Genomic DNA, 20,428 nt, shown 5'->3' with positions numbered 1-20,428 from the left:
ATTTTTTTTCTAAAAGCACAAACATAGACAAAACTCTTTCAGTGGTGCTCCAATTGCCTGTGCCTATTTAACTGTACCCCTAAATCCATTTGACAATGTTGATGATCTTGTAAAAGATGATCTGTAAAGATGATCAGAGATTTGTGTGAAAAATACACTGTTAGTAAGGAAAGTCCGTATTTACTTATGTAGTCACAAACTGTGCATTTTATTTTGTGCATGTGGAAGGAAACATGTGCATTACTGAATGTATTGATGATTTATAAACCTCTCATGAAAACAAGCACCAATGTGGAGGCAAGAGGATAGGAGAAATTAAACAAATCAAGGAGCAAGACTGAAATAAATTGAACCAATTTTGTGTTCATCTTCTATAAAATTTATGTTTAATTTTTATGCAAGTTTGTATTCAAAATGTTAGCTGGTATTTCTGTGTTTGTTTTTTTACCTGATTTCAATAAGAACATGAAGGCTTTATGCCATTATTATAAGTATTCTAGTTATTTTGTATTGCATTTTCTAGAATTCATATCACACATGCATAGTAGGTAAATGCTAGACTTTTTACATTTTATTAACGCATATGTACATGTTAATAGTAAACTTTTACATTTACATATGTGTTTACAGTGGATTTTGATTATATTCAACTCCTCCATCATTCTTCTTCACCTCTCCTTCCCCTTAAAATAATTTTTACAGGTTTCATTATTCTATTTTCCTACTTGTTCAGAGTACATTGGCCATTTTCACTGTTCTTCACCCTCTCCATTTTCCCTCTCACCTCCCTCTGAGGCCCACAGAGGACAGGATCTGTTTAAACTTTCTGTCCTCATTTTCTTAAGGCTACATTAATTTTTCCAGTTGGTTTCACCTTGTTATTTCACATATGTTTATAGTATACTTCAATTAGATTAGCCCCCTTTATTATTTATTCTTTCTCTGTCATCCTATTCTCCTATTATTCAAATATACTCAATAAAATAATGGCAAGCCGAATTCAAAAACACATCAAAATGATCATGCACCACGACCAGGTTCTCTTCATCCTAGGAATGCAGGAGTGGTTCAACATATGCAAATCAATACATGTAATACAGCACATTTACAGAAGGAAAGACAAAAACTACTTGATCTCAATAGAAGCAGAAAAAGCCTCTGATAAGATCCAACACCATTTCATGATAAAGTTCTAAGAAAACTAGGAATAGAAGGAAAGTACCTCAACATTATAAAAGCTATATATGACAAACCTACAGCCAGCATTATACTTAATGGGGAAAACAGAAACCATTCCCTCTAAAATCAGGAATGAGACAAGGATGCCCCCTATCCCACTCCTATTCAACATAGTACTGGAATTCCTAACCAGAGCAATAAGGCAAGAAGAAGAAATAAAAGGAATACAAATAGGTAAAGAAACTATCAAAATAGCCCTATTTGCAGATGATACGATCCTATACCTTAAAGACCCAAAAAACTCTACCCCAAAACTCCAAGACACCATCAACAGCTGTAGTAAGGTGGCAGGATACAAAATCAACTTACAAATCATTACCTTTTCTATACACTAAAAATGAACAAAATGAAAAAGAATATATGAAAACAACTCCATTTACAACAGCTTCAAAAAAAATCAAATACCTAAGAATAAACTGAACAAATAATGTGAATGACCTCTACAAGGAAAACTATAAACTCTTGAAGAAAGAGATTGAGGAAGACTATAGAAGTTAGAGAGATCTCCCATGTTCATGGATAGGCAAAATCAACATAGTAAAAATGGCAATACTACCAAAAGCAATCTACATGTTTAATGCATTTCCCATCAAAATTCCAATGATATTCATCAAAGAGATTGACAAATCTACCATAAAATTCAATTCAAAACACAAGAGACCACAAATAGGCAAGGCAATACTCAGCAAAAAGAACAATGCTGGAGGAATCACAATATCTGATTTCAAACTATATCACAAAGCAATAGCAAAAAATAGCATGGTACTGGCACAAAGCAGACATGAAGACAAGTGGAACACAATAGAGGACCTCATATGAGTCCACACAACTATAACCAATTTACTTTTGACGAGGTGTTAAAAATATATGATGGAGAAAAAATAGCCTCTTCGACAAAAACTGTTGGGAAAATGGTTAGCAGTCTGCAAAAAAATTAATTAGATCCATGTTTACCAGCCTGTACTATCATTAACTCAAAATGGATCAAGGACATTAATATCAGAGCCCAAACTCTAAAGTTGACACAAAAAAGAGTAGGAAATACAATGGAAGTAAAAGGTATAGGCAAGGACTTCGTCAGTGGAACTCCAGCAGCTCAGCAAGTAAGAGAAGGCATAGACAAATGGGACCTTATAAAACTAAAAAGCTTCTGCTCAATAAAATAAATAGTCTCTAAACTGAAGAGACCACCCACTGAGTGGGAGAAAATATTTGCCAGCTACACATCAGACAAAGGACTGATAACCAGATTATACAGGGAACTCAAAAAACTAAACTCTCCTAAAATTGATGAACCAATAAAGAAATGGGCAAGTGAATGAAACAGAACTTTCTCAAAAGAAGAAATTCAAATGGCAAAAAAACACATGAAAAAATGCTCACCATCTTTAGCCATAAAGGAAATGCAAATCAAAACTACACTAAGATTCCATCTCACCCCTGTTAGAATAGCCATCAGTAGAAATACCAACAACAACAGGTGTTGGTGAGGATGCAGAGAAAAATGCAAACTAGTACTAGTAAAATTTGGAATCTTCTTAAAAATCTAAACATAGAACTACCATTTGCTCCAGCAATAACACTCTTGGGGCTATACCCAAAGGAATGGGACACAGATTACTCCTGAGGCACTTGTATACCCATGTTTATTGTAACACTATTCACAATAGCCATGTTATGGAAACAGCCAAGATGCCCCCATGCTGATGAATGGATTAAGAAAATGTGGTATCTATACACAATGGAATTTATGCAGCCATGAAGAATAATGAAATCTTATCATTTGCAAGTAAATGGATGGAACTGGAGAACATCATCCTGAGTGAGCTTAGCCAGGCCCAGAAGACCAAAAATCATATGTTCTCCCTTATATGCAGACTTTAGATCAAGGGGAAACACAACAAGAGGATTGGACTTTGATCACATGATAAGGTGTGTGCACACAAGGGAGGTGGGTATCCTGACTACTGTATCCTTCAGATATATCCCTAAGAGTGCTATTACTGTGTCATATGATGCCTCTACTTTCAGATTTTTTGAGGAACATCCATACAGCTTTCCATAGTGGCCACACAAAATTAAATTTCTAGCAGCAATGGGTGTTCCTTTCCCCCTGCATGTTCACTAGTATTTGTTGCTATTTTGATGATAGCTATTTTGAATGGGCTGAGATGAAATCTCAATGTCATTTTGATTTGAATCTCCTTAATGGTCAGGTATGTCAAACGTTTCTTCATGTGTATGCAAGTCATTTTTACTTCTTCCAAGAATTATCATTCAATACATTTTTCCATTCATTGTGTTTCTGGTTCTTTGAATGTTTAGCTCTAAGAGCTCTTTGTATATTATAGTTATTGGTTCATTCTCATATGTACAGCTGGAAAAGATTTTCTCTAATTTCATGGACTATCTGTTCATTCTAATGATTATTTCCTTTGATGTTCAGAAGTACTTCAATTTGATGCAGTCCCATTTGTCAATCATTATTCTTATTTGCTGAGCTATTGTAGTTCTATTAAGGAAGTTGTTACCTGAGCCTATGTCTTCCAGACTTTTCCCATAGTAGTTTCAAAATTTTAGGAATTATATTAAGATTTTTGATGTACTTTTAATTGATTTTAGTAGAGGGTGAGAAACAAGGCTATAGTTTCATCTTTCTACATGTGGATATCGAGTTTTCCCAGCACCATTTGTTGAAGAGGTTGTCATTTCTCCAAGTTTGTTTTTGTCAACTTTGTCAAAAATGATATGACTACAATTGTGGGGGTTTGTTTAATTTTTCTTTCTCCTTTTGTTTTGTCACTTTTACATTTACTTACATGTTCATACACCTTCCCCCCAACCTCCCCACCACTTCCAGGCAGAACCCGTTCCACCCTCTTCTCTGATTTTGTTGAAGAAAAAACAGAAAAGATAATAGGAAAGGCGTATCATTTTTGCTAGTTTGGGATAAAGACAACTATACAGAGAAATTCCTAGTGTTGCTTCAATACACTTGTGTATTGCAACCCAATGTGGTTCATTTCTACCAGACCTCCTTGCTACTTCTTTGTCCCCTTCCCATACTGGCCTTTTCTAATTTAAGATTACTTTATTCACTCCTCAACATTCAAGTTTAATGTTTCCTTTCCTTTCCCTATTTCTCCTGTGTGTGCTCTCCTCTTACTGTGTGACCCATGTTGTTTTTGGGTCTATAATCCACATATGAGGGAGAATATGTGATTTTGACCTTCTAAGCCTGGCTAACTTCACTTAAGATGATATTCTGTAGTTCCATCCACTTACTTGTGAATGACAAAATTTCATTCTTCTTTGTGGCTGAGTAAAATTCCACTGTGTGTAAATACCACCATTATCTTCATCCATTTGTCAGTTGTTGGGCATCTTGGCTAGTTCCATAGCTTAGCTATTGTAAATAGTGCTGCAATAAACATGGATGTGCACGTGCTTTTGTAAAAACTTCAGTCACATTCCTTCAAGCATATCCATACAAGTGGTATTGCTGGATCATATAGCTGATCTATGTTTAGGTTTTTAAGGAAACTCCACAGTGTTTTCCATAGTGGTTGTACTAGCTTACATTCTCACCAGCAATGTATGAGGGTTCCTTTTTCCCTGAATTTTCACTAGCACTTGTTGTTGGCTGTGTTCTTGATTATAGCTACTCTAACAGGGGTGAGGTGGAATCTTTGTGTGGTTTTGAATGGCCAGGGATGGTGAGCATTTTTTCATGTGTTTTTGGGCCTTTTGGATTTCTTCCTTAGAAAAATGTTCTGTTTAGTTCAGTAGCCCACTTCTATGTTGATTCATTGATTTTGGGAGAGTTTAGTTTTATGAGTTTCCTGTATAATCTGGTTATCAGTGTTTTGTTGGTTGTATATCTGGCATATATTTTCTCCCACTCTGTGGGTGGTATCTTCAATTTAGAGACTATTTCTTTTGTTGCGAAGAAGCTGTTTAATTTCATGTAGTCCTATTTGTCTATCCTTTCTCTTAGTTGCTGGGCTGTTGTAGTTCTACTGAGGAAGCTGTTGGCTTCCTCAGAAGAGCAGGATGTTCCCTGCTCTTTCATGTACGTGTGTGGGTTACTTAACGCAGATTCATTAACCACATAAACACAGGTTGAGAAACTAAGTTGTGGTTCTTAGCTAATTTTACTGTGATTATACTTTAATGAGTGTTAGACCTAGAAATTATGGGTACATGAAAATATTAGATGTCACATGACTTTCATCATTCTTATCTCAATATGAGATTAATGACAATATCAACAAACGTGGACACAAACAGGGTCAAAATTGTAATATCTTTCCTTATGCAGGTAGTCTTTATTCCCACTTATCCCAAATATTTTAACACTTTTTCTCTCTTTGGTTGTAAGCATTGCTATATTCACAGTGACACATTCAGGTTTCTCTTTCTGTTTGCAAATTATAACTTCATTTCCTATTGTAATGCCATTACAAAACAGAACATATTCTTTATACTTGTATGGATAAAGGTACATTTAGTGTTTTTATAAAGAGGAAGTATTTGAAAGATGATTTCAAATCTCCACATCTTAAAACAGAAAAAGTCTTGTAGCTTATCAGCAAAATTAAAGCATTTCTCTGTACTCTTTTGGTAAAGAAGTGAGTTTTGCTAATGTGGATCTTCATTAGAAAATAATGGGTCTCTACAAATAGTATAAAAGCTAAGGGAGCACAAACATATACTGCAAAGTATCAAGTAGAATTTCAGGTGGCTTGATCACAAATATATATTTGTATTTCCTCCCAAAGTAGATAATCTTCTAATTGACAAAAGAAGTCTTCATATAACTAGAAATTTAATACAAGTATTCATAAACTTTTATTGCTATCTGTCTCAGCAATTAAAAAAAAAAAAACCCTGAAAACTTACTTTTCTTGATGTGATTTTGCAATGTCACTTGAGTGGATAAAATAAAAGCTAGATTTTGTGTTTTTCCAGGAAGCAACATCTGTTTTGCCTAACCTAATGTTCCTCCTTTACTTATACATTTTAATAAACAAGTAAAAATTGTGTATATTAAGACTGTTTTGATATTTCTTTACATTGTGAAACAATCAAATCAAGCTTTTTACCTTATGCATTACTTTCATGGATAATCATTTAATTATTTTCAAAAAGAGAAAATGCACAAAATACTCAAAGATATTTTCTTGCATCTAAGGAAGTGCAAGAATTAAGGAAGCATATCTGTTGATATTCCTATGTTTTAAATATGTCTTGTTCCTTCTGATACTGATGTTGAAATCTAGTCTACACTGTAAGTGTTGAATTCTGGTGGGGCCTTAGAGAGGTGGCTCAATTACTAAGAAGCAGCAATGTCTTTCTCACAAAACTAGGCTGGTTAGTTGCAATGAGAGCAGGTTGTTATGAACTGAGGCTGCACTTTGTGCTTTCTCTTCTCATGTGCTCACTTATCATGTCACTTTCCCGCCATATTTTGAGGCCCTGATCAGATGCGGAATATGAGTATTGGATTTACATCCTCCAAAACCATGAACCAGATAAACTTCTTTCCTTTATGAATTATCCAGTTTCAAATTGTTTGTTAAAAGAAGCAGAACTTTTAGTAAGACAGATATATAAAATTCATTAATAAAAAGCATACCTGAAATCTTACACTATCCTGAACCAACCCTAGAAAGGGTGGAGTAATTAGTGCCAATGCTTGAGCTAATTTAAATTCTTTAATAAGATTTATTGCTACAAAGGTGATGGATATCAGAGGACTCAAGGATTAAATCTGCTATTTATTTTATTAATACCTGATAAAAGCTGGTATTTATGAATAAAGAAATAGGTATCTGACTTTTAGGAACTAGATAACATGAATATCTCCTCTCTGAAATCTTTATTTTTCAGTTGTTATTATGAATGTCCCAGATAATCCTTTGTTATTTTAACTTCATAGAGATCACCAAAACCAGAACATTATTATATATTTTTTACTGATCTTATGAAAAATATCTGCTGACCCTATCTTAAAACAATAGCAGCTACAGTGAAATTAGTGCAATGCACTGCAAACTATTTTTAAAGTATTTTTCAAACATGGTTCCTTATACCAAGTAGCCTGCATAGATCACTGACATATCACTTCTCATACGTAAACTTATGTCAAATAAAATTCAATTACAATTCCCTTCACATATCCCTAGACATTGTTGTAATACTCTAAATAGTAACACTGAATTTACAATTACTTAACAATTTTCTAAGAGGTATCTCTGTATTCAAAATTTATAGAAAAGTCAGAGTTTTGTATTTTCATTTTTATTTTATTGAAAGGACCATTTTATGACTAATACAAAAATATTTAGTTGAATACAAAATAATGTGTCTCAATTTATCACTAAAATTTCTCTGACAAAAATGTGAAAATAAATGTGAATTTGAAGGTATGTAAAGATTTCTGCAGTGTTAGTAGCCAGAAGATTCAAAATAAGGAACAAAGAAGATGTCCTAGCTGATTCTTGTGTTTGAAAAAATTTACTAAAAATCTTTTCTGCAGTACTACTTACATGCGACATTCATTGTTCCAGGATTTTAAAGAGAGCATGGAGGGCCAACATCACTTCCAGAATATGAAAAAAAAAAAAACAATTGGAAAATATCTGGAAGAAATTAACAAATAATGAAATTAACAAATAATCTCTAACAATCTCAAGGTACCCATGTGATGTCACTAGAATATTTATCATAGGGAGAAATCTGCAAAAAAGTTGCATGAACTTAACCATTACAAGAAGTTCACAGAAGTGATCAGTTTATACAATCAACACTGTAGGAAAATCTTAGAAAGTTGGGGAGGGTGCATTTGGAGAATGACATATAAGTTTCCCGCAGGGTCATGGTAAATCTATGAAGTCAAAATTTGTACCAAAGCCCATGCAAGTATGTTCCTTTTAAGACTTCCATATCAGTTTTGTACAATTCCAGCTTGCAAAGATCTTCAATATAGTGCGGTTAGTGCTGATTTTTTGTTCTTATGAATTGAATCTTCCCCATGCCAGAGAAGAGACTTCTAACAATGGCAATATGAAAAATCTTTTGGTTTTATAGAGGAAATTTCAACATAATGTAACTATCTAATTTCTGTGGAACATATCGGAAATACACTAATGTTTAAAATTTATTCCAAAACATTCATAGAAAAGGTTAAAAAAATAATTATTAATTTGAAGAGTACATGGAATAACAAAAGAATGTTTTTGACATTTGGAGATTTTCTCTACTTATTTTCAGAACTTGTTATCAATCTACACTAATCAAGATGGTTTGGTACTGGCAAAAACAATGGACATGTAGATCAGGGAGATAGAACGTTAACTTCACATCCCCATGGAATCAGAACATAATCAAGTAAAATAAAACAGATTGAAAAGAAATCTGACAGGAAAAATATCTAAATCCAGCACAATATTGAATCACTTGAATATATACAGGGAAAAAAGAAAACATCAAATTTTATCTCATAGCACAAAATAAATGAAAAATCTTAAAATTAAAAGGCTTTAAGAATATATGAGAAAAATCATTCCTACCTTGGTTATTTTAATACTTTCTTATGTTTTATGTATCAGTCAATAAATAAGCTTTTACGAAGAAGTATTTGGTGGCGATGAAATGTTTCTTATCTTAATTGTGATACTTCTAAGCTTGGGTACATATGCCAAACTGATAAAATATTCAGATATGTGCAGCTTATAATAATTAAATTTTTATTTAAAAAGCTTAAACCACATATTTTGCTTTAATCCTAAAACTGTAAATAGATAAAGGGTAACATTTAATCCAGTAAGTCTAGATTGGAAAGATTATCACTAAAAATAATGGGAAAAAATAATTATACAAACAAATGAGATAAAACACACTAAGTGTAGATTTACAAGTAAATGTCTAATTGGAAAAAAAAATAAATTTATTTTGTCCTTAAGCTTCTTTATTTCATGATTCACAAGAGACATTGGAATATCGTATCAATTATGGCTAAGGAAATGACAGAATTTGAAAATACCAAGGCCATGAAACACTTTGATTGGAATCTTCATGGGAGTTGACACTGTAGTTATTTTATACTTTATTTTAAATTTTGGTGGGACTGAAATTTGAACTCAGTGCCTGTGCTTGCTAGAAAAGCACTTTACCACTTGTGCTGTGCTCCCCACCCATTTTGCTCTGCATTTGTCTTGTAGGTATTGTCTTGCACTATTGCCACATAGACCTTGGACCATAGTTGTCCTACCTCCACCAACTGAGTGGCTGAAATTATGCATGTGTATCCCCAAACTTGCTTGTATGTTGAGATAGACACTTGCTAACCTTTTGGCTAGGCTAACCTGTAACTGTGATCCTCCTTTTGTTCCTCCCAAATAGCTGGAATTACAGTCATGTGCTATAGCAACTGGCCCAATAAGAAAATTTAAAACAGAAAAGCCCTAGATATAAAATTTTCCTGCCTTGAGTGAATGTGCTTCAGTTAGATGGAATACTGTATTACCTACCTCATCAAAGGCAACTCTGAGATATTGAATTACAAAAATGATCAAAAAACAAATCAGAAAATTACATAATTTGATATATGCTCAAATCTGGAGTTTGATGGCATTTTGAGATAAAAGATAAGTATTTGTCTTTTGTAATTTGCTCCCACTGGCCTCAGAAGGAGACTAAAAATTTTCATCATCATCATTCTCTAAATATTAGTCTGTGTCACAGTATTCATATGTGCAATTTTCAGGATCTTAAACATTATTTTGCAATCTCTGCCCTGTTAAATAGTCTAAGAAATTATTATGCAACAAAATTAATAAGAGAATAGGACACTCAACAGAGAATGGAAAGCCACTGTTAATATGCAATTTCAACAACTCAACTCACTATTCCAGACACCTAGTTTATTACTATTATAATACACAAGGAGAAGACTAAGAGAGAGTTTACCAGTGACAGGATAATTTATTTATTTGCACTAGGATATTTCTGTCTAGGAAGTCAAGATGTCAAAAGAATTAATAATTTTCCCTTAGTTCTAAAATCTCTTTGAATCAGTTTTTCTGAATAAACAAGCTTCTCATTTCAGCATGTGTTGCCTTATTAAGGCAAAATTTATTTCCCTTCACAAATAGCTAATTTATCAAGACAATTATTTGCTTATCACTGTCTTTCAGTAAGTATTATGCTTCTCCTTACTTTGCTAAAAATATTTATTATCTAAACTGTTGCATATACTAATGTATAGGAGATGTAAGCTGACTAAGGAATGTCATGAAAAACCTCTGCTTTCTTGCAAATCCAATATCAATGTATGAAAAGTCATCACGAGGGGCTGCTTGTGAATCTTTGGTGGTAAAATATACTCTGACAGCACTATTAAAGCACAATATCCAAGAAATGCAAATGTTTAGTTTATATCTTACATCTATACGTGGTGGTGATGGGTAGGAAGGTTAAAGCTAGTAGATAAATTCTCCTTTCCCCTCAATTTTGTCTAGATGGCATTTCAGTGGGTGTTTCATGGTCTTCTCTGAACTGAATCTCTTCATCTGGCTTTCACTGTTCCCCTCTCAGTGATTGGTTTTCTTTAGATTTTCCTCAAACAGATTTGGCTTTATGGTACTTACATCCTAAAGTAGCAGATAGTGTAAATGACCATGGTCACAAACAACTAATCTTTGGGTTTCATGTTGCAAATACTGTTCTACAGAAAACCAGTTATGTATAAAGTGCAACAACCTCTCCCAACTTCAAACCTATTTTTAATCTTCTCTCTTCTGCACCCAGTATCCTGGCAAAGACATACAGCAAAAGACTCACATATTTACATAACAAAAAAAATTCTTAGAACCCTAACTCTAGAATATATATGTCCATTTCTCTTCTGTCTTTTGTCCTTTCTCAATCTCTTGTCACTCCCAGTTAGGTTTCTAGGATAAGCTTGTGTGGTCCACAAGAGGTGACACCTGAACAGGGACATAACTACAGGGGAACTTGAAGCATGACACAAGAAGACACTCTCTCAGAAGTGAGTACATAATAGAGAAAATAAGTGAGGTGAGGGGGAGAGGGAATTGAATATAGTCAGGTATAAAAAACATGGGACAATATGAGTCTAAGGACTGAGAAGTTTATATACAGGCTTTAAAAGCTGTGCTAAAGATTAGAGGAAGAAGAGTCAGTTAATTTCAGCTTATGCAGTTTTTAGATTTTGTAGAGGATAGTTGCCTGTGGTTCCCTGAGGAGGGCACTATTAATTTAAAAACATGAACCAAGGTAGGAGACAGGCACTATTCAGGCTCCTCACCAGTACCCACCAATGAAAACCTCTTTTGTGCCACCCAAAGAAGTGCAGAATTGGACCTCAGTCCCATCTCCTGATACTTACTAACACCTGATTTGACAGTGGAAGTTATCCCTATAAGGGTCTATGGACCTCTGCCCCAGGGCACAGTGGGATTAAATTAGGGAGAAGTAGTATGACCATAACAGGATTATAGCTTTATTCAGGTGTAATTGATGAAAATTATACTGGGGCAATTAAGATAATGGACCAGGCACCAGGAGCCTTTGTAACAGTATCCCCAGAGGATACTTCGCAATTCTCCCAATTGCGAAGAAAGGCAAAGTGTTAATTCACACCCCATGGAGAGATGGAGAACTTGGTTCCTTGATTATGCATTCTGGGTAAAAATACCAAAAGTAGGCCAGAAATGACTTTGTTCATAAGTGAAAAATGGTTTGGGGGACTTTTGGATCCTAGTGGTGATGTCTCTGTAATTGCTGCTAGACATTGGCCAAAAAGTTGGCCTTGCCAACCCTCTGCTGGTGATCTGCAGTGGGTAGGGGCCACTCATGGCCCCCTCCATAGTGCTCATCCAATCCATTATAGGGATGAAGAAAGACACTCTGGGCTCTCCTTATGTCTTACACAATCTTCCGGTCAATCTGCAAGGAAGACATCTATTAGAATGTGCGGAACTATACTCTGAAGTCCTAATAGTGTGCTCTCCCACCAAACGTTTCAACAAGGCTATAATACCCTTAGGAGATTGGGAAGATATCAACAAGGTAGGTTGCATTCTATACAACCTTTGGGGGAAACTAGGATGGACGGGCCTAGGATATCAGGCCACACAGCATTTTCAGTAGGGGCCATATTCTAACAAATTAAATACTTCCCTTTCAAGCATGCAGCCCAGATCACCTGGCTCTCAAAAGATCCATTCTGGGTGGACCAGTGGCCCTTGACAGGGAGAAATTGGCTGCAGCCACAGCTCTGGTGGAGGAACAATTAAAGGCAGGACATATTGAGCCTACCCACATCCCTTGGACTAGTCCAATTTTTGTGATTAGCAAAAAGTTGGGAAATGGAGGCTTTTACAGGATTTAAGAGCTGTCAATATAGTAATGCAGGCAATGGGAGCACTCCAGCCTGACCTTCCCTCACCTACAGCTATTCCATTGGCTTATTGTCTCTGCATTCTTGATCTTAAAGATCACTTTTTTACCATTCTTCTCCATTCAAAAGTCAGAGAAAAATTTGCTTTCACTTTACCATCACCAAATCATCAGGGCCCTGGGCATCAATTTCATTTAACAGTGCTTCCCCAAGGCATAGCTAACAGTCCCACTATGTGTCAGGAATTTGTTGCTGCAGCAATAGAACCTACATGCTGTAAGTATCCAAAGCTTATGTCCTTCATCACATAGACGATATTCTGATAAGTCATCCCAGTGAGTCTATACTTTGATTAATCTTGGCAGATCTTACAAAGGACCTTGAGGCCTGGGGATTGTGCATTACCTTGGAAAATGTACAAAAAATGCCTCCTTTTCAATATCTAAGGCAAGTTATCGATGCATGCATGATCCATCCTCAAAAAGTAAAGATCAGGAAGGACAATTTAAAAACTTTAAATGATTTATAAAAACTGCTTGGAGATATCAATTGGCTCAGACCCTCTCTAAAACTTATCACTGACACCTTATCTCCTCTTTTTCAACTGCTCAAGGACGACCCTAATCCTTCCTCACTTTGAGAACTTATGAAGAATGTCCCACAGTAATTGGTTAAGGTAGACAGAGCAATTACTACAGCCCAGCCTCAGCGCTGGGATCCACAGCAACCTGTTCAAACACTAATTTTATGCTTTGCGTCGGTGTCAATGGGAGCACTCTGGCAATTGAAGGGGGTGTTGGAATAGTTATACTTAGGTCACTCTCCTGTTAAAGTTCTTACACCACATCATGAGTTGGTAGCTAGGCTGATTGCTAAGGGATGTACTCATTGTGAATTTTTGGAACATGAGCCAGTAATATTGTTGTCCAGTTTTCAAAAGATCAATAGCTTTGTTTATGGCACTTTTCAACTTGTGGCAGTCTGCTCTGGCTAATTTTCTGGGACAGGTTAGGGAATATCTCCTGCATTCAAAACTTTTACAGTTTGCCTCCCTTCACCCATTTGTCTTTTGAAAAATTATTCTATCCTCCCCTCTGTCAGAGGGTGTCACAATTTTCACTGATGCTTCTGGGCATGGTACTGCTGCCTATTACTCCAAAGATTGCCACAAGATTGAACATATGGTTTTTGCCTCTGCTCAAAGTGTGGAACTTTATGCTGTTGTCATGGTCCTCAGGGACCTTCCACAACAACCTATCAATCTGTACAGTGATAGTCATTTTGTGGTAGGTGTTTTATGCCACATTGAAACTGCTTATATTGGTCATACTAGTAGTGAAGAGTTATTTAATCTTTTCTTTCAGTTGCATAATGTGGTGTGAACTCGCCTCTATCCCTGTTTTGTGAGCCATTTGCACTCACATTCTTATCTCCCTGGCCCACTCTCTGATAGTAATGCCTGGGCAGATAACCTAGTCTCTGGGCTTAACTTGGGCTTGCCCAAGCAAACTGCTGCACCCATAGAAGCTGCAAAGTCATGCTTTGTACCATCAAAATGTTTCAGCTTTATGTAGGCAATTTCACCTTGCCAGGGAAAAGCCTTGATAAATCATTCAATCAAGTCAGTAGTGTGTCACATGTTTGCCACAATTGCCTCAGGGGGTTAACTCCCAGAGCCTTTGACCTGGAATCTTGTGGCAGATGGATGTCACTCACATTCCCTCCTTTGGCCAGCATTGCTATGTTCATGTGTCACTTATTCAGATTACATCTATGCCTCCGCACATGCTGGAGGGCACTAAGCATGTCATTGCTTATTGTTTGGCTGCTTTTGCCACCATGAGTAAACCCCAAGAGCTCAAAACTGACAATGTCCCTGCATAGACTTCAATTGCTTTTCAGTGTGTCTGTGAGGCCTATCAAGTGCATCATACCACTGGCATTCCTTATAATCCTCAAGTGTGGGCCATAGTGAAACATGCACATGCCATTCTCAAAATGCAATTAAAAAATTATAAGGGGGAGATGAGGTACTTCCCCCAGCTAGCCAATTGCATAAAGGAGACTGCCACTGGTGAGACAGACTCAGGACAGGGAACCACCAACCTGGGGTCAAATTAAGAAACTGATGGACATGTTGATGATGGTAACTGGTCACCTGGGGATGACTGGGAATCCCACAGCCACATTGCTGGCAGAAATGGTCATAATCACAGTAGAGCTGGGTGTTGTCCAGGGTGATGCATACTAGACTTTCATGCCCATCCCATCAATGGTACATCCTATCATTTGGAAGAGTCACTGTGTATGTATCTTTAATAATGATAGGGTACACATGGGAGATCATTCCTTAGGACATTTGGTGCCTCAATACAGTGACTATAACTTTACAGGAATGTCTAGTTCCTTACCCATGTGTATATCTTTTAATGTACTTCATGCCACAGAGCCCTATAATGCCACCCACATGCCTCCCTTATCATGGTGCTCTGTTCATCAAGTAACTTGGATGTCCGGGGTGACACCTTGGAGAGATTGTCTTTTTCATAATGTTTTTATGTTCAATCTATCAAGAAATGAAATAATTTGTTGTTCTAAAAATGGTAGGAGGCCAATAACACCAGGTTCTGGCACTCGTCAGTCCTGGGGCTGAATTGGGGGGGGGGGGACATCCAAAAAGGATTTATGCAAATTGGCAGATGCTATGGGCCTGCTCAATCTCACAAGTTGGTCATTGGCTAATCTGGATAGTGGAGTGGCTGAGAAGATTGGCCTACAGGCCTGCATCCTACACCCCTACACTTTGGTGATTGTTAATGTCAATGTTGCTAAGGGAGAAGGGTTATAAAGTATTACTTGTCAGGGGTGCGACCTTGCCACCTGCATCTCCAGTCATAACAAGGACAAAGACATCCTGATCGTGGTCCAAACTCCCTATGTTCTAGTGCCTACCAACATTTTAGGAGATTAATATGCCAATAGAGGCTTACAAGTAGTTAAAGAAATAAACAGGTTTTGCTTAGAGAAAAGAGTATGGTAGGACTAATTGTAGTGGGCACTGCAACCTTTGTTACTATGATAGCCACTGCTGCCCACAGTCAAAATGGCATCTACTCAGGCTGTACAAAATGCTTACTATGTTAACAATTTGACCAAAAATGTTACTTATGCTCTAGAAGCTCAAGTGCAGATTGATGACAAGATGGATGTTTGCCTTATCATACTTGAGGCTATAGTTATCACACTAGGCAATGAATTGGATGCCATAAAATATCAACAAGGGTTGTTATTCTGACTTCCACCATGTTTGTGTCATGACCACACAGCAAATCAGAATTTTGCTGGAAAAAAAAGCTCATCTTATGGGTGCATGGGAATGAAGGGACAATAATGTAGACTTACAGAAATTAAGGCAACAAATACTGGCCATGCAAAAGGCTTATGAAAATGTTGTTTCTCCATTAATATTGCAAAAAATATCTAGGATGAACTCAAGGGTTTCAATCCGTTTAACTTGCTAAAGCACTCCTTCTGGTATTTGGCTGGAATTAGTGTGTTATTCATCTGTTTTCTTGTTCTTGTCAGATGCCACACAGTGCAAAGACAGTTTCTTGGATAGAGGGACAGGCTTCTTTGGGAGCAATTAAGAGACAAAAAAGGGGGAGATGGGGAGAGTAGAGTATGAGAAGTCTATGAAAACTTGACAAAAGCACAGCTAAGTCTAATAATCTTCAGGATGGGATGAGCACAGCCCTACAGCTGCAGAAGCGTATGAGGGCAAAGTGCAGCACAACAGCTTTTCCTAGTATGTTTACATGCAGAGAGTTGTGATTGCAGATTCCTCCTGTTCCTGATAACTACTGTGTCATGTACCACCCCACCCTGAGAACTGTTGATCTATTTCCTGGTTTGAACTTGTATATAATAAACTCACTGGATGTGGGGGGGGCTGTTGTGTGTCTCCATCAGGACACCCAACCCACTTTACCCCAGATTTCTGCATTTTTTTCTTCTGGATTTTGTCTTTTCTCAATCTCTTGTCACTCCCAGTTAGCTTTCTATGATAAGCTTGCACAGGTCACAAGACCTCTGTTAAGGACTGGGAAAAGAAATCACCTTCACCCTTCATTTCCTCTGAGTCATAATTGATTAGGAGTTTGAAGGCACTTTCAAGTATTGCAATAACTTTCTTCAAGGATATATCTTCAGAGACCCACAGTTTAAAGCTTCTTCTTGATCATTTTTATACCTTGATTTAAGAGAGCATTTTCAAAACTTGGAAAAATAAAATTTTCATTGAAAATTTGCATTTTGGCCTGTCTCCCGACTCACTTTAGAAACTGACATGTATTCTATCCCTGATATTCACAAGCAATTTCCAAATTAACATCCCGTCACAAATTTTTCAAAATTATACTCCAGGGAGAGAAGGGGAATAGCATTGGGGAGGCTTAGTGGAATTCATTCAAAAACACTTTTCTTTTTTGCCCTGCACTCATTATCTTTATATTTAATGAAATAAAGTAGCATACCAAAGTAGAAAAATCAATACTCATTGCTGCATTGTTTAAATGGATTTATTTTATATTTTTTAAATTTGTTGTTTTATTTTTCAAAAACCTTGCAATTATATACCATTCACATAATCAGAATGCATAATGATGTCTTTAACAAAGAAGAAGATTGAAAGAGAACAAGAAAAAATTTTGAAGAAATATCTGCTGTGCTTCTATTTGTGTTTCTTCCATTTTCTGCTGGACTAGTTTCCCCAATTCTTGCAAACACTGCCAACCAGACCCTAGGGTTTTCATGCTTGATTCATAAAAGAAATTGCTGCAATATTAATTTTAAGTCTCTTTTGAAGTATGTGGTCCATATCTAGAATTAGAAATGCATATTTAGTGTCACACTCTGTAGTCTTTGCTCCTGTCTTGAAAGTTTTTAATGCCCTCAGACATTAGAAATAAAATTGTTGTTTTTTTTAAAGCTTGTTTTTATTCTTTGAAAGTCTAAATATGCTTAACTGATGACATTTGCTAAGGTTAACATTTTAAAATGCCATCAAATCTTCTAAAGGATCTTTCACAGTTTAAGAAAACTCACACACAGAGTAGATTTGTTTTTGATCAATTAGTAAGCTAAGATATCTTACAAAACACAGGGACTCTTCAAGGCAGCACACAAGTAGTTAAGATGAATTTTCCCTGACATGGAAAAGCCCAGTTTCTGCTTTACATAGATATATTTTTTATATACCTAAATATAAATAAAATTCAGTAAAACAGACATATTAGCATTATCTTGGTATCTTATTAACACATGTTTGTAGTCAAAAACCATCTTGAAATGTTTGATAATTAAATGCATACTAATTTCACATTAGAAATCTTGGGAGAGGAGTTGAAACAAGATAATTCAGAAGATATAACACTGAGCCATAAGTGTGAGTATAGCTGGAAAGCTTAAATTTTGCTATAAAAATGAGAAAAATTTGTTGTTCCAAACTTACCACTTTGCAATTTCAAATTGAATCATATTTTATCTGCTTGTAACCAGGCTTCTTAGTTCATTTCAAATTGCAGCTCCCATATTGAGATATTAAAAAAAATCTATCATTTATCCCACAATCTGTTAGTTTTCCTTCAAAAATGTATACATTTTGAGGGTGCAAATATTAATTTGTTATTTGTGTTTGTATTCTTTTCTAGACTATTGTTTCTAAGACATTAGAATCAGTATCATAGTCCAGTTTGCCACATTGCTTTGTATTTGATAATTGAATTCTCATTTGTTGTGCTGAAATACATGTAAATTTACTGACATTTAATGTGTAGTTTGTGACGTGCTTAGACAGAGATAATCATGTGTAAGCCTGCACAGGCATGTATGCAAATTTCAATTCACTTCCAAAAATCAGATTTTGAAAACAATTTGTGGATTCATAGGAGATATTAATTCTTAAAAATAAGTAATGCTTATTTATTTATTTAATTTTGGTGGAACTGGAGTTTGAACTCAAGGCTTTGTATTCTCAAAGCAGCCACTCTACCACTTGAGCCAAAACTCCTATGCATTTTGCTCTATTTTGAAGATGGGGTCTTGCAAACTATTTGTCTGTGCTGGCCTTGAACCATGATTCTCCTGATCTGAGCTTCTCAAGTAGGTAGGATTATTAGGGTAAGCCACCAGTGCCCAGCAAGTATTGCTTGTGTTTGTACCACACTTCTTGACAATAAATAAAGCTTATGTTGCTAGTACTTAAAAGGTTACTTTGGAGGTGTGTTTTAATAAAAATAAATGAAGAGTTGGTTATTGGCATTGTAGCCCCTCATTTCATAGTTAGAACCCATCCTTTTATCCTTGATCCACAGGCCAATAAAAGAATAAGAGAATGTGTTTTGCTGTCTTGGTTTCTTCTTTCCCAGACATTAGTGACTAGAAAAGACAAATACCACTGAAAATTCAATATATTCAGATTTTTGGAGCCAGCAAATTGTCTCCTAGACACAGCTTCCCTATACTTCTCTTGAAAGAATCAACCAATGGTGTGACTGCAGAGTGCTTTTAAAGTGGTCCTTTTATTCCTCAATCAGAAGTGAAAGTTAGAACCTCTGTTTCAATGAGATATGGGTCTTGCCTTCTAAGTTTTCCTCATGTGGAACTTGGCATTTATTCTCCTCTGGTATAAGGCTCCCTCCAGAACTACAATGCTTTTCGCAATTAATGTGTTCTTTTACATCTTGATGGACCTGCTTTCTATAGAAGAACCTGCCTTCACATTTACCTTATGGACAAAATTAGTTGAATGGATTTTATTGATAACTTCTTTTTGTGATCAATTTGGCAACTGCCATTATTTGACCAACAAGATTTTCTACAGTATTTGAGAACACACATGAGTAGAGTTGGGAATTACTGGAAACTTGAGGTCAGGTAGTTTCACCACTCCAACATGAATTATTATTCACAAGTTGGTTTCAGTTTCATGTATCCCATTCTATTTTTCTGTGTTACTCTTTGAGGCATCAATTTTATTTCTTATTCTTCCTCCTGTTTCACTTCAATATGGGTATCATAAACAGAAATACCTGCCTTAAATTTTTAAGGATTTTAATATAAATAGAGCATTATTATTGACCTATTTTTCTCAATCCAAAGCCATAATCAACATTTCCTTTTCTAAAATCTCTACCTATAAAAAATTTGCAATCTGGGTGTGGCGGTGCTCACCTGTAATCCCAACACTTCAGAGTCAGAAGCAGGATAATGTGTTTGAGGCCATCCTTTACTCTATAGAAGGCTTGTCTTTAAAGGAAGTAAAGAAAACCTCTTCCAGTCTCCTTAGAGTCCACATGGTATGTTGAACTCAGTTTACAGCAGAACAAGCTAATTAACCCATTTGAATTCTCTAACACATAGTACCTGAGATTGCCTGTTAAGCTCTTGTTCTTTAGCTCAGAAATTAGCTAGTATTATGATAACATAATTCATACTGTTCAACTGAATTCAAATCTATCTTATTATTATAATATTGCAACTATTCATAATTCAATATTTCCTCTTTATTTTCTTATAATTAATTTCTTGAAAACATTTCCAATTTTCTTTTAGAACATTGCTTGTAATAGGAAATTTGGACATATTTCATTTTGACTTAATCATTGCTCATGCCAATGGTTTCAATATTTATATTTTGGTAGAAACAACATTGCACAGAGCCTATATCAAGAGTAAGAACTGATGGTATAAATACAAGGATGT

This window comes from Castor canadensis, chromosome 5 (genome assembly GCF_047511655.1).
Source record: "Castor canadensis chromosome 5, mCasCan1.hap1v2, whole genome shotgun sequence".
Taxonomy (NCBI): Eukaryota; Metazoa; Chordata; class Mammalia; order Rodentia; family Castoridae; genus Castor; species Castor canadensis.
The sequence above is the reverse complement of the archived record's forward strand: the minus strand, read 5'-3'. Positions refer to the sequence as shown.